The sequence below is a fragment of the Rhinopithecus roxellana genome, chromosome 10 (genome assembly GCF_007565055.1).
Source record: "Rhinopithecus roxellana isolate Shanxi Qingling chromosome 10, ASM756505v1, whole genome shotgun sequence".
NCBI classification, from domain to species: domain Eukaryota; kingdom Metazoa; phylum Chordata; class Mammalia; order Primates; family Cercopithecidae; genus Rhinopithecus; species Rhinopithecus roxellana.
In genome coordinates, this window is record NC_044558.1 from 103,206,461 (window position 1) to 103,219,234 (window position 12,774).

At 41.2% G+C, this 12,774-nt stretch overlaps 1 protein-coding gene across 10 annotated transcripts in view; it reads right to left on the reverse strand.

The window, feature by feature from the left end:
* EP400 (E1A binding protein p400) overlaps window positions 1–12,774 on the reverse strand; it is a 135,002-nt gene that overhangs the window by 103,322 nt on the left and 18,906 nt on the right. The window lies entirely within an intron of this gene.

Sequence of the window (12,774 nt, forward strand, 5' to 3'; positions counted from 1 at the left end):
CCTCCAAAGCAATCCAATGGGGAAGAGAAAATCTTTTCAACAAATGGTGCTAGAAAACTGGATGTGTACATGAACACAAGGATAAACTGGACTTCACTAAAATGAGAAATTTCTGCTCAAGAAGCACTGGCAGGAAGGACTGTGCGCCCTGCTGACTGCTCCCCGGCTGCAGCTGACACTCAGGCTGCTTCCCAGAGGACTAAGGACACATGGGTCCTGCTGCCCCTGGGTTCTGCAGAAGCTACAGGAACTCCTCCAGGCACAGCAAACTCAAGCCTTGGTTTTCAGAATGATTTTTAATTTTATCTTATTCTGTCTCCATGAAGGTACTATTGGTAAAGATACTCTGGTCTTTTCTTTTTTTTTTTTTTTTTTTTTTTTTTTTTGAGACGGAGTCTCTCTCTATTGCCCAGGCTGGAGTACGGTGGCACAATCTCTGCTCACTGCAACCTCCGCCTCCCGGGTTCAAGTGATTCTCCTGCCTCAGCCTCCTGAGTAGCTGGAATTACAGGCACCCACCACCATGCCCAGGCTAATTTTTTGTATTTTTAGTACAGATGGGGTTTCACTATGTTGACCAGGCTGATCTTGGAACTCCTGACCACCTCGGTCTCCCAAATGCTGGGATTACAGAAGATACTCTTGTCTTTAAAATATAACCTTGAATTTGGTCAAAAACCATTACTATAATTCTTTAAAAAAGAGAAATTCTCACAAAGAAAAAACATTCTGAAGGGAATGTAATTCTGGGTGCTCATTTAGGAGAGACAATACCAAAACAGAGCTTATCCATGGAAGACCTACCTTAACCTACAGGGAGCCTAGAAACCACACCAGGAAAATACAGCAGAAAGCAGCTCACAGAACGCCTGCCACCTAAAAGGATAGACTGATGGTATTCTGAAGGTAGAAATTAAGACTAGTAGTAGTTGGCAGCTACCAGGAGGAAAATTTCTAACCCATTTAAACAAACAAATAAATAAACTGTAAAGTCAGGTGTAGTGGCTCATGCCTGTAATTCCAGCACTTTGAGAGGCTGAGGCGGGAGGACTGCTTCAGCCCAAGAGTTCAAGACTCGCCTGGGCAACAAAGTGAGACCTCCATTTCTACAAAAAAAATCAAAAAACTGGCTGGGCACAGTGGCTCATGCCTGTAATCCCAGCGCTGAGGCAGGTGGATTACCTGAGGTCAGGAGTTTCAGACCATCCTGGCCAACATGGTGAAGCCCCATCTCTACTAAAAATACAAAAATTAGCCGGGCGTGGTGGCACGCACCTGTAGTCCAGCTACTCGGGAGGCTGAGGCGGGAGAATCACTTGAACCCAGGAGGCAGAGGCTGCAGTGAGCTGAGATCACACCACTGCACTCCAGCCTGACGACAGAGCAAGACTCCGTCTCAAAAAATAAATAAATAAATAAAAATACAAACACACATGTAAGGAAACGAAAGAAACAACAGTTAGGTTAGGATCACAAAACCATAAATACTTACTCATTTTCTCTAACATCATAATCACTGAAAAAAAATGCTCCAATCAGGAGGGCTTTATAAGACATAAATAACCATAATAATATTAGTACTATTTTTTATACTATAACTGCACTCAACACCAACACAAAACCTTCTGGAAACAAAAAGAAATACATGCAATGCTGAACACTATGGATTTATTTCTGGAGTTTAACTGGCATAGATAAGTTTACTATAAAAATTCTACAATTGGCTGCAAATAATAAAACTCATCCTGAAACTCTGTCTTAAACTTTTTTTATTTTTATTGTTTTTGAGACAGAGTCTCACTCTGTCGCCCAGGCTGGAGTGCAGAGACGCAATATTGGCTCACTACAGCCTCTGCCTCCCGGGTTCAAGGGATTCTCCTGCCCCAGCCTCTCAAGTAGCTGAGACTATGGGAACACGCCACCACCCCCGGCCAAATTTTTTGTATTTTTGGTAGAGACGGGGTTTTACCATGTTGGCCAAGCTGGTCTCAAACTCCTGGCCTCAAGTGATCTGCCCGCTGTAGCCTCCCAAAGTTTCAACCTTTTTTGGAACGGTTAACAGGGTTTGCAAAAAAAGCCGTAACAAAACTGGGGCCACACTCTAGCAGCACTTTCAGCTAAACACCAAGTGAGTACACGGTGGGCACCACGAAGAGACTTGTGCTCTCCTGATTCACTAGTGTCACTCCTAAGAGTTTTTCTAAATAGAACAGACATAACCTAAGACTAGAAAGTGGTTAGATGAATTACAGGTCCTCAAAATAATGAAGCAGCAGCAGCAGTTAAAATGAGAATTACTAGAAGTCAATAAAATAAAAAGAATTATTTGTTAAATGAAAAAATAAAAAAGTATAAATTCACTTGTTTCAACTAGTATATATGCAATGTAACATTAAAAAATCAGCCAGACATGGTGGCTCAGGCCTGTCATCCCAGCACTTGGGGAGGCCAAGGCAGGTGGATTACTTGAGGTCAGGAGTTCGAGACCAGCCTGGCCAACATGGTAAAATCCCGTCTCTACTAAAAGTACAAAAATTAGCTGGGTGTGGTGGTACCTGCCAGTAATCTTAGTTACTCAGGAAGCTGAGACAAGAGAATCATTTGAGCCTGGGAGGTAGAGGCTGTAGCGAGTCGAGATTGCGCCACTGCACTCCAGCCTGGACAACAGAATGAGACTCTATCTCAATGTTAGGATGATAAAATTATGGCGAATTATTCATTTTCTCTAACAGGAAAGTTATGAAAAATCTGTACTTAGAATAGTTTTTTTTATCTTTTTATAAATAAATGCATGTCTGTCTGTATTTTATATACAACACCTCTGCACTCAATAATACTACCTAAAAATCTTTTGGAAACAGAAATTAGTACTTATGTAATAAAAAATTCTGAATCTATTTCTAGAGTTTCACTAGTCAAAATGAAAATTACACAATTGGCTATTAGTAATAAAACTCAGCTGGGCGTGGTGGCTCACGCCTGTAATCCCAGCACTTTGGGAGGCCGAGGCAGGTGGATCATGAGGTCAGAAGATCGAGACCATCCTGGCTAACATGGTGAAACCCCGTCTCTACTAAAAATACAAAAAATTAGCCAGGCGTGGTCACAGGCTCCTGTAGTCCCAGCTACTTGGGAGGCTGAGACAGGAGAATGGCGTGAACCCAGAGGTGGAGGTTGCAGTGAGCCAAGACTGCGCCACTGCACTCCAGCCTGGGTGACAGAGCGAGATTTCGTCTCAAAAAAAAAAAAAAAAAGAAAAGAAAGCAATAAAACTCATGCTGAATTTTTTATCCCAAAGAAATGGATGTTTTTCATTTTAACCCTTTTCTATTTTCTTAGATAGATAAGATATCCACTGTTACTCGCCTCAAAAGTCTGTAACTCAAAATGGAGACTCCTTGGTTTTCCTCTTTCAGACTTATAAGCAATTTTTTATTAGGAAATATATCACACACACAAAAGAAATTATAAAATATATGCAAGGCTTTCAAAGCACAGTAAAATTAATCATAGAATTTAAATAGTAAGATATCATTCACTAAACAATCCATTCAACTTGTTTGGAATTTTCATAATACAATGTTGAAGAGGAAAGTGGAAAAATACATACATACAATTTAAAGCAGTAATAATAAAGCAATCCCTACATACTCATCACATGCCTTAAGAATTAACTTTGGCTCTTGAGATTATACCGGAAGACAAAAATAAAAAAAGAAATAAAAATTTACCCATATCTTAAAAACTCCATACATCCGCTTCTATACTAACTACCCAAAATGTATGTTAAATATTTCCCTAAAGAACCCTTGTGCTCTGTTGGTGGGAATGTAAACTATTACAGCCATTATTGAAATCAGTATGAAGGTTCCTCAAAAAAGTAAAAATAAAATGAACATATGATCCAGCAATCCCACTTCCAGGTGCACAGCCAAAGGAAAGGAAATCCACGTCTTGAGGAGGTATCTGCACTCCTGTGTTCACTGCAGCCTGTTCACAACAGCCAAGCTATGAAAACAACCTCAGTGTCCAGCAACAGATGAACAGATAATATAGTATATACACAATGGAATACTATTCGGTAACAAAAAGCAAGGAAATCCTGCCATTTACGACAACATGAATGAACTTAGAGGGCACTAATGCTAACTGAAATAAGCCAAAAAGATAAATGCTGTACAGTATCATATGTGTAATCTTTTTTTTTAAGAGACAGGGTCTTGCTCTATAGCCCAGCCTGGAGTGCAGTGGCACAATCATAGCTCACTTCAGCCTCAACCTCCTGGACTCAAGCGATCTTCCCGCCTCAGCCTTCTGAATGAATAGCTGGGACTACAGGCACATGCCACACCTGGCTAATTTTTTAATTTTTTTGTAGAGATGGTGTCCTCTGTTGTGCAGGCTGGTCTTGAATACACAGTCTCAAGCGACCCTCCAGGCTCAGCCTCTCTAAGTGCTGGGATTGCAGGTGTAAGCCAAAGTGCCCAGCCTATAGTTAACAATATTGCACTGTATACTTGGAATTTGCTGAAAGAGTAGATCTTAGCCATTCTCACCAAACAAAACACAACAAGGGTAACTGCTAATTAATTTGATTGCAGTAATCACCTCACTACCCTTACACCAAATCACTTTGTATATTTTATATAAAATTTTATTTGCCAATTATACCTCAATAAAGCAAAAACAAACAAACAACTGTTTCCTTACAGTGTCATCACCTGTGGGTGTGTGTCTAAACCCTCTTGGCTGTGCTTACACCCGCGCATCCGCGCATCGACGTGCACGATGGCAGGGCTCTCTGTTTTGCACTGAGTGCTCTATTAGTACTCCTCCAGGACACAGCCCCACACATTGTGTGGCCAATGGACAATCTGGTTCTTTCCAATTTGGGGCTGCCAAAAACAATGCTGCGAGGAGCATTACTGCACGTGCGTTCCGGCGCGCAGATACAAGTCCCTCTAGAGCATCGCTGCACGTGCGTTCCGGGGCTGCACGTGCGTTCCGGGGCTGCACGTGCGTTCCGGTGCGCAGATAAAAGTCTCCCTAGAGCATCGCTGCACGTGCGTTCCGGTGCGCAGATACAAGTCTCTCTAGAGCACCGTGCTGGTCAGAGTATGCTCTCTGCTCACCTTTTCCAGATGATGCAAAACATTTCCAAATAACTAGACCAAGCTCCACTCTCATCAAAAGCAGACGAGAATCCCACCGCTCTACATCAACAGATTCTCTCCAGTTTAACTCTTGGCAGTCTTGTGCATGGAATGGAAAGTCTGAGCAGTTTAATTTGTATTGTAGAGACTGCATCTCTTTTTCATGTTTACAGGCACTCCTGGCCTATTGTCCTCCTGTTCTAATGCAGATATTTATCAATGTGGTCTATAAATGCATTAATATATTCCTCCAGGCATTAGCAGTAAAGATGTAAAACTCACAAATTTTCTGATAATCACCAACTTATCTTCTTTTTTTTAGGGGGGATGGGGGTGGTGGAGACAGAGTTTTGCTCTGTCACCCAAGGAAGTGCAGTGGCACAATCTTGGCTCACTGCAACCTCTGCCTCCTGAGTTCAAGTAATTCTTGTTCCTCGGCCTCCTGAGCAGTTGGGACTACAGACGCACACCCCCACACCCAGCTAATTTTTTTGTTTTTTAGTAGAGACAGGGTTTCACCATGTTGACCAGGATGGTCTCTAACTCCCGACTTCAGGTGATCTGCCCGCCTCTGCCTCCCAAAGTGCTGGGATTACAGGTGTGAGCCACCGTGCCCAGCCAAGAGTTATCTTCAATTGTATAAAACCCATTACAATGAGTACCTAAATAGCAGAATCAAATTACTATTCTCCACCGAAAGGAACCAGGCTCTTTGTCGAAATGGCTGATTCCAGGGCTGGATCAAGGAATATATATATATATACAAGGTGAACTTTAAACACTTTGTGCCATAAGGAAGTAAGAGAGGTATGTTGAAAGTATACTAGAGCCAGCTTGAACAGGCTCCAGTTGGTCAATCACAGATAACCTGAGTATCAAAATAAATAATAACAGAACCACCAGGAGGGGGGTTGGGCAGTAAATGACTGGCAAGGAGCATCAGGCAACTTCATGGAGTGATAGAAATGGACATGTCGACCATTGTGTGGGTTATACGGGTGTATGCACTTATCAAAACTCTGCAAACTGTTAACACTGAAGATCTGTGTGTTCTGTTTGTAAAGTATGCATCAATTTAATGTAATTTACCATTTTTACAGACTCAAGAAGAAAAAACACATATCATTGTCAATAGATGTATTTGACAAAATTCAACATCAATTCATGATATACCAGGAGTAAAAGGGAATTTTCTTACCTTGATAAAGAAAATCTGCAAAATCTACAGTTAACATCTTACTTAACGGTGAGAGACTAACGGCTTTCCCCCTAGATCAGGAAGGAGATCATACTGGACACCCTTGCCAGTACAATAAAAAAAAAAAAGAAAAGAAAAGAAATAAAAAGCATACAGATTGAAAAAGAAAACAAATCCTGCTCTATTTGCAGACATGATTCTCTATGTAGAGAATCCCATGGAATCTACAAAAAAGCTCCTAAAACTAATAAATGAGTTTAGCAAGGTTGCAGAATGTAGGTTCAAATAATCAACTGTACACCCTATATACTTGCAATAAACAGCTGGAAACTTTTTAAAGTACTACTTATAATACCCCCCAAAATTGGAATACTGAGGAATAAATCTAAGAAAATATGTGGTATGCTGAAAGTTACAAAATGCTGATGAAAGAAATCAAAGAATACTGAAATAAATGAAGAGATATACCATATTCATGGACTGGAAGACTCATATTGTTAAGATATCATTCCTCCCCAAACAGGTCAATAGATGCAACACAATTCTAAACAAAATTCCAGGAAGATGTTTTAAGGATATCAACAAGCTGATTCTAAAATGTATACAAAAAGGGAAAGGAACTAGAATGACCAAAATAATTTTGAAAAAGGAGAACACACTTGGAGAACTCACACTACTTGACTTCGAAACTTAAATAAAGCTATATTAATCACAATAGGGTGACAATGGCAAAGAGAAAAACACACAGTTAAAGAGAAGGGAAGAGAAGAGAATCCAGAAACAGAATCATACAAGTAGGTCAACTAATCTTCGGCAAAGATGCAAGTCAACTCAACATACACAGGATAGTCTTGAAATGGCATGGAACAATTGAATACTCACATGCAAATTTCTTATGTTTGCCATGTTACACAAAACTTTACTCAAAATAAATCACAGATCTAAAAGTAAAACTGTAAAACTTCTAGAAGACAACACAGAAGAACATCTTTCTGACCCTGGATTGAGCAGAGTTCTTAGATATGGCATCAAAAGCAAATCCATAAAAGAAAAAAATGATAAATTATACTTCCACAAAATTTAAAACTTTTGTTCTGAAAAAGATAGTGTTAAGAGAAGGAAAAAACAAGCCAAAGACAGGAAAAAATATTTGCAAATCATGTAGCTGACAAAAAACATGTCCATATTATGTGAAGGACTTTCAAATGCAATAATAACTCAGTGAAAAAATGGGTGAGACATGAACAGATACTTCGTCAAAGATATACGAAGAGCAAATGAAAAAATGCCCAACTTTATTAGTCTTCAGAGACATCCAAATTAAAATAAACTAGACCTGGAATGACTAAAAAAGAAAACTGACAATAACAAGTACTAGGGAGGAAGCAAAACAAAAAGAACTATCCTAAATTGCTACTGGGAACACAAAATGGTACAGGCACTTTGGGAAAGTCTGGAAGTTTCTTTTCATCTTTTCTTTTCTTTTTTTTTTTGAGACAGTCTCACTCTGTCGCCCAGGCTAGACTGCAGTGGTGCGACCTTGGCTCACTGCAACCTCCACCTCCCAGTTGCAAGAGATTCTCCTGCCTCAGACTCCCAAGTAGCTGGGACTACAGTGGCACGCCACCACGCCTGGCTAATTTCTTTTTTTTTTTTTTAAGTAGAGATGGGGTTTCACTACGTTGGTTAGGCTGGTCTCGAACTCCTGGCCTCAACTGATCTGCCAGCCTCGGCCTCCCAAAGTGCTGGGATTACAGGCATGAGCCACTATGCCCAACCTTATTCATTCATTCATTCATTCATTCATTCATTTATTTTGAGTCGGAGTCTCACTCTGTCGCCCAGGCTGGAGTGCAATGGCGTGATCTCAGCTTGCTGCAACCTCCATTTCCTGGGTTCAAGCAATTCTCCTACCTCAGGCTCCTGAGTAGTTGGGATTACAGGCGCCTGCCACCACACCCAGCTAATTTTTGCATTTTTAGTAGAGATGGGGGTTTCACTACGTTGGCCAGGCTGGTCTCGAACTCCTGACCTAAGGTGATCCGCTCCCCTCAGCTTCCCAAAGTGCTGGAACTACAGGCGTGAGCCACTGCACCTAACCACCTTTTTATTTTTTTGAGACAGGGTCTCACTATGTGGCCCTGTGGCCCAGGATGGAGTATACTGGCATGTCCACCACCCACTGCAGCCTTGAACTCCAGGACTCAGCAATCCTTCCACCTTCTCAGCCTCCAAAGTAGCTGGGACTACTACAGGTGTGTATCACCACACACAGCTTTTTATTATTTTTTGGGGGGGGAGGAGTCTCACTCTTGTCACCCAGGCTGGAGTGCAATGGGGTGAACTCAGCTCACTGTAACCTCCACCTCCCAGGTTCAAGTGATTCTCCTGCCTTAGCCTCCCGAGTAGCTAGGATTACACGTGCCCACCACCACACCTGGCTAATTGTGGTATTTTTAGTAGAGATGGGGTTTTACCATGTTGGCCAGGCTGGTCTCAAATTCCTGACCTCAGGTGATCTGCCTGCCTTGGCCTCCAGGCGTGAGCTACCACGCCTGGCCTAATTGTTAAATTTTTAGTAGACAGGGTGGGTTTTTTTGAGGTAGGGTCTCACTCTGTGGCCCAGGCTAGGGTGCAGTGGTGCTATCTCAGCTCATTGCAACCTTCACCTCCTGGGTTCAAGCAATTCTCGTGCCTCCAGAGAAGCTAGAATTACAGGCATGTGCCACCATGCCCGGCTGATTGTTGTATTTTTAGGAGAGACAGGGTTTCACCATGTTGGCCAAGCTGGTCTCTGACTCTTGACCTCAGGTAATCCGCCCACTTCGGCCTCATGCCTAGTCTAGGCTGGTCTTAAATTCCTGGCCTCAAGTGATCCTCCCACCTTGGCCTCCCAAAGTGCTGGGATTTCAGGCGTGAGCCACAGTGCCTGGTCCAGGTTGGTCTTAAATTTCTGGCCTCAAGCAATCCTCCCGTCTCAGCTTCCCAAAGTGCTGGGATTACAGGTGTGTGCCACTGCACCCCACCAGATGGTTTCTTAAGTTCAACATACCCATAAATCTGATTCCTAGTTTTGTTTTGTTTTTTTCAAATCACGCAGCCAGCAACCCAAACCAGAATAGTTTCAGAGAGACTCTGACTCCTAGGCATTTACCCAAACGAAATGAATGCCTTGGCTGGGCGCAGTGGCTCAAGCCTGTAATCCCAGCACTTTGGGAGGCCGAGACGGGCAGATCATGAGGTCAGGAGATCGAGACCATCCTGGCTAACATGGTGAAACCCCGTCTCTACTAAAAAAAATACAAAAAACTAGCCGGGCGAGGTGGCGGGCGCCCGTAGGCCCAGCTACTCGGGAGGCTGAGGCAGGAGAATGGCAGGAACCCGGGAGGCGGAGCTTGCAGTGAGCTGAGATCCGGCCACTGCACTCCAGCCTGGGCAACAGAGCGAGACTCCGTCTCAAAAAAAAAAAAGAAAAGAAATGAATGCCTATGTTGACAAGAAAAACTGTATGTGAACATTTACAGCAGCTTTATTCCCAAATTCTAAAAACTGGAAACAACCCAAATCTTCTTCAAAGGGTAAATGGATAAACAAACTGGGGGCACATTCACACAATGGAATAGCACTCAGCAATAAAAAGAACAAATTAATGGTAAATAAAACAAAGTAGATGAATCTGAAATGCATTATCTTAAGAGAAAGCAGCCAGACTGAAAAGCAACCCAGACTAGGATTCCATAGATACTCATTCTGGAAAAGGCAAAATCATTAGCAATGGAGAACAAAGGTCAAGGGAGGCGTGAAGAGTCGACTTCACGCTTGACTTGACTGAGGCGGTAGTTACGCAACTCAAAGGATTCGTCAAAATTCACAAGCACAGACTAAAAACAGTGCATTTTACTGAATGTAAATTAAGTAAGTTTAAACAAACATAAGCAAACAAATACTGACAGTGATATATTACAGCCTACTGATTCTAATAAATGTAGACAAAATGATGGAGTTAGAAAACCCAGCACGGATTCTTTATAGCAATAACTGATTCAGGCAAGACTCATCAATAGATGCTAGAACTAGTGGGTAAAAGTTTAAGGAGATTCAGGATATTTACATAGTCTCAAAGTATCTTCCCCCAAATTACTCATCATTTACAAAAGGCAAAATAAATAAATTTCCACTGCCCAGGGCTGGTAGAAACCACCTTAACGAAGTGGTCAGAGGTAACATTACCAGTTACAGGACAAAGTGACATCACAGCCTTCCGATAAGACATTGAATTGGACATACCATTATTTCTACAGCAATCTTCTCAAAAATGCATGATCCAAATAGGACACAAGAAAACATCAGACAATCCCACACCAAAAGACACGGTACAAAATAACTGGTCTATACTTTTTCAAGGCCCAGGCCAAGGCCAAAGCCAAGGTCCTGAAAGCCTGAGAAACCAACCCAGATTAAAGAGGCCAGAGAGGCATGACAACCTGATGCTGGACTGGGGGGGAGAAACTATGAAGGACATCCTTGAGACAAAAGATGAAATTTGAATGTAAACTATGGATTAGAATACATTATTGTATTACTGTACAATTTCCTGATATTTATTACTGTACTGCCATCAGGTAAGGAAACAGTCTTATCTGACACATGCTGAATTATTTACAGATAAAAGAGTATGATATGTTTTATACAGGTGTATATATATATGAGAATGAAAATAATGCAAATGGGGCAAAAACAACTGGTAAATTTGGTAAAGGGTATAAGCGTTTTTTTAAATAATTATTGCAACTATTATGTACATTTGAAATTATATCAAAATTTAAAATAACAACAAAAATCCCAAGGATGAAACTGCTTTCACAACCCAGCACTATCTATTCCAAAACTAGTAGAAATTTGACAGTTTGTTTTTGTTTGTCTGTTTGTTTGTTTGGTGAGACGGAGTCCTGCTCTACTCCCAGGCTGGAGTGCAGTGGCACAATCTCCGCTCACTGCAACCTCCGCCTCCGGGTTCAAGCAATTCTCCTGCCTCAGCCTCCTGATTAGCTGGGATTATAGGCGTGCACCACCACGCCAGGCTAATTTTTATAGTTTTAGTAGGGACAGTGCTTCACCCTGTTGACAAGGCTGGTCTCGAATTCCTGACCTCAGGTGATCCACACGCCTCAGTCTCCCAAAGTGCTGGGATTACAGGCGTGAGTGACCTGTGTTTTTAAACTAATTGGCATTACTAATGTAACAGAGTGAATTTGCAAAAAATTGAAAAAATCAGTTTGCATTCACTTAATATCCGTTTAGAAGCCTATGGTCCTGATGATTTCAGAAGTGTATTTCACTTCAGCAGTTCCCCAGCTGTGGAAAATACCAATGTATCATCTACTTGAATATTTTTTTCCTTATTGTTTTGCACTGTTCTCAAAATACAGATAAAGGACACAAGAAAGAACCAACATGTAAAACACAGCACACAAGGAATCCTGAGTACACATTCAACAGGACTAAGTATTAGATGACATGCAGGCTAAAGCTACTACCGCATTACAAGTATATGAAAGAAAATAATGCACTAAGATCTGTGTCATCATTAACTCATGCAATGTAATTTTATAATTGTATATGCAGGAAGATTTTTTACTGTTTAAAAATAAGACATGGGCTCTGGAAAAAAAATGCTGAAGAGCAAGTAGTATATTGAAGGTTAAAATATCTGGATGAAGGAAAAGTTTGGGATGAGACTACATTTGAGAACCATCGAAAAGTACCTGAAATGGTTGCTGCTGGGATGAAAAAGCAGCAGAAACCTTTGGCGGAAGCTGGGTTGCTATAGCAACAGGAGTCCCAGTCTGCCCATCCTTTCCTGTCACAACCTTTACCTGAGAGGAAATATTTTGAGAAAAAAAGGCAACATGATTTTTACAACTGCTCAAAATTTTGTTAGAATTTTATTGCTGATAGCTCACTGACATTTGGGGTTTAAAAATGGAATGTTTTTGCATCAAATCCTGTAAAAGGATACTGAACTGACAGATTTATAGCACAACAACCTAACTCAAACTGCAAACCTTGCAGAAACTACAATTTAAGTCAAAGTGCAATATCTTTAGATTCTGCAACTTCAAATTTTAAAAATGCATATGGCAGACAGACTTCAAGTAACAAAGCCCTAAGAACTCCGTAGGAAATTTGCACAATAGCCACTCTGTTATATGTAGGGTCAGAATGGCAAAGGTCTTTTTCAGCAGGAAGTTAGAAAAACGAATTTGTTTTCTTTCTAAGACAGATAAGGGGGATTGAGCTTACAGACAACATTGGTATACAAACATAAGAGAAATGAATTTTACTGTTTCAGGACAATAGAGGTGAAATCCTCAAAATAATCATATAAACCTGTTGAAAAATAAATATAGTCCATCCTGGAAA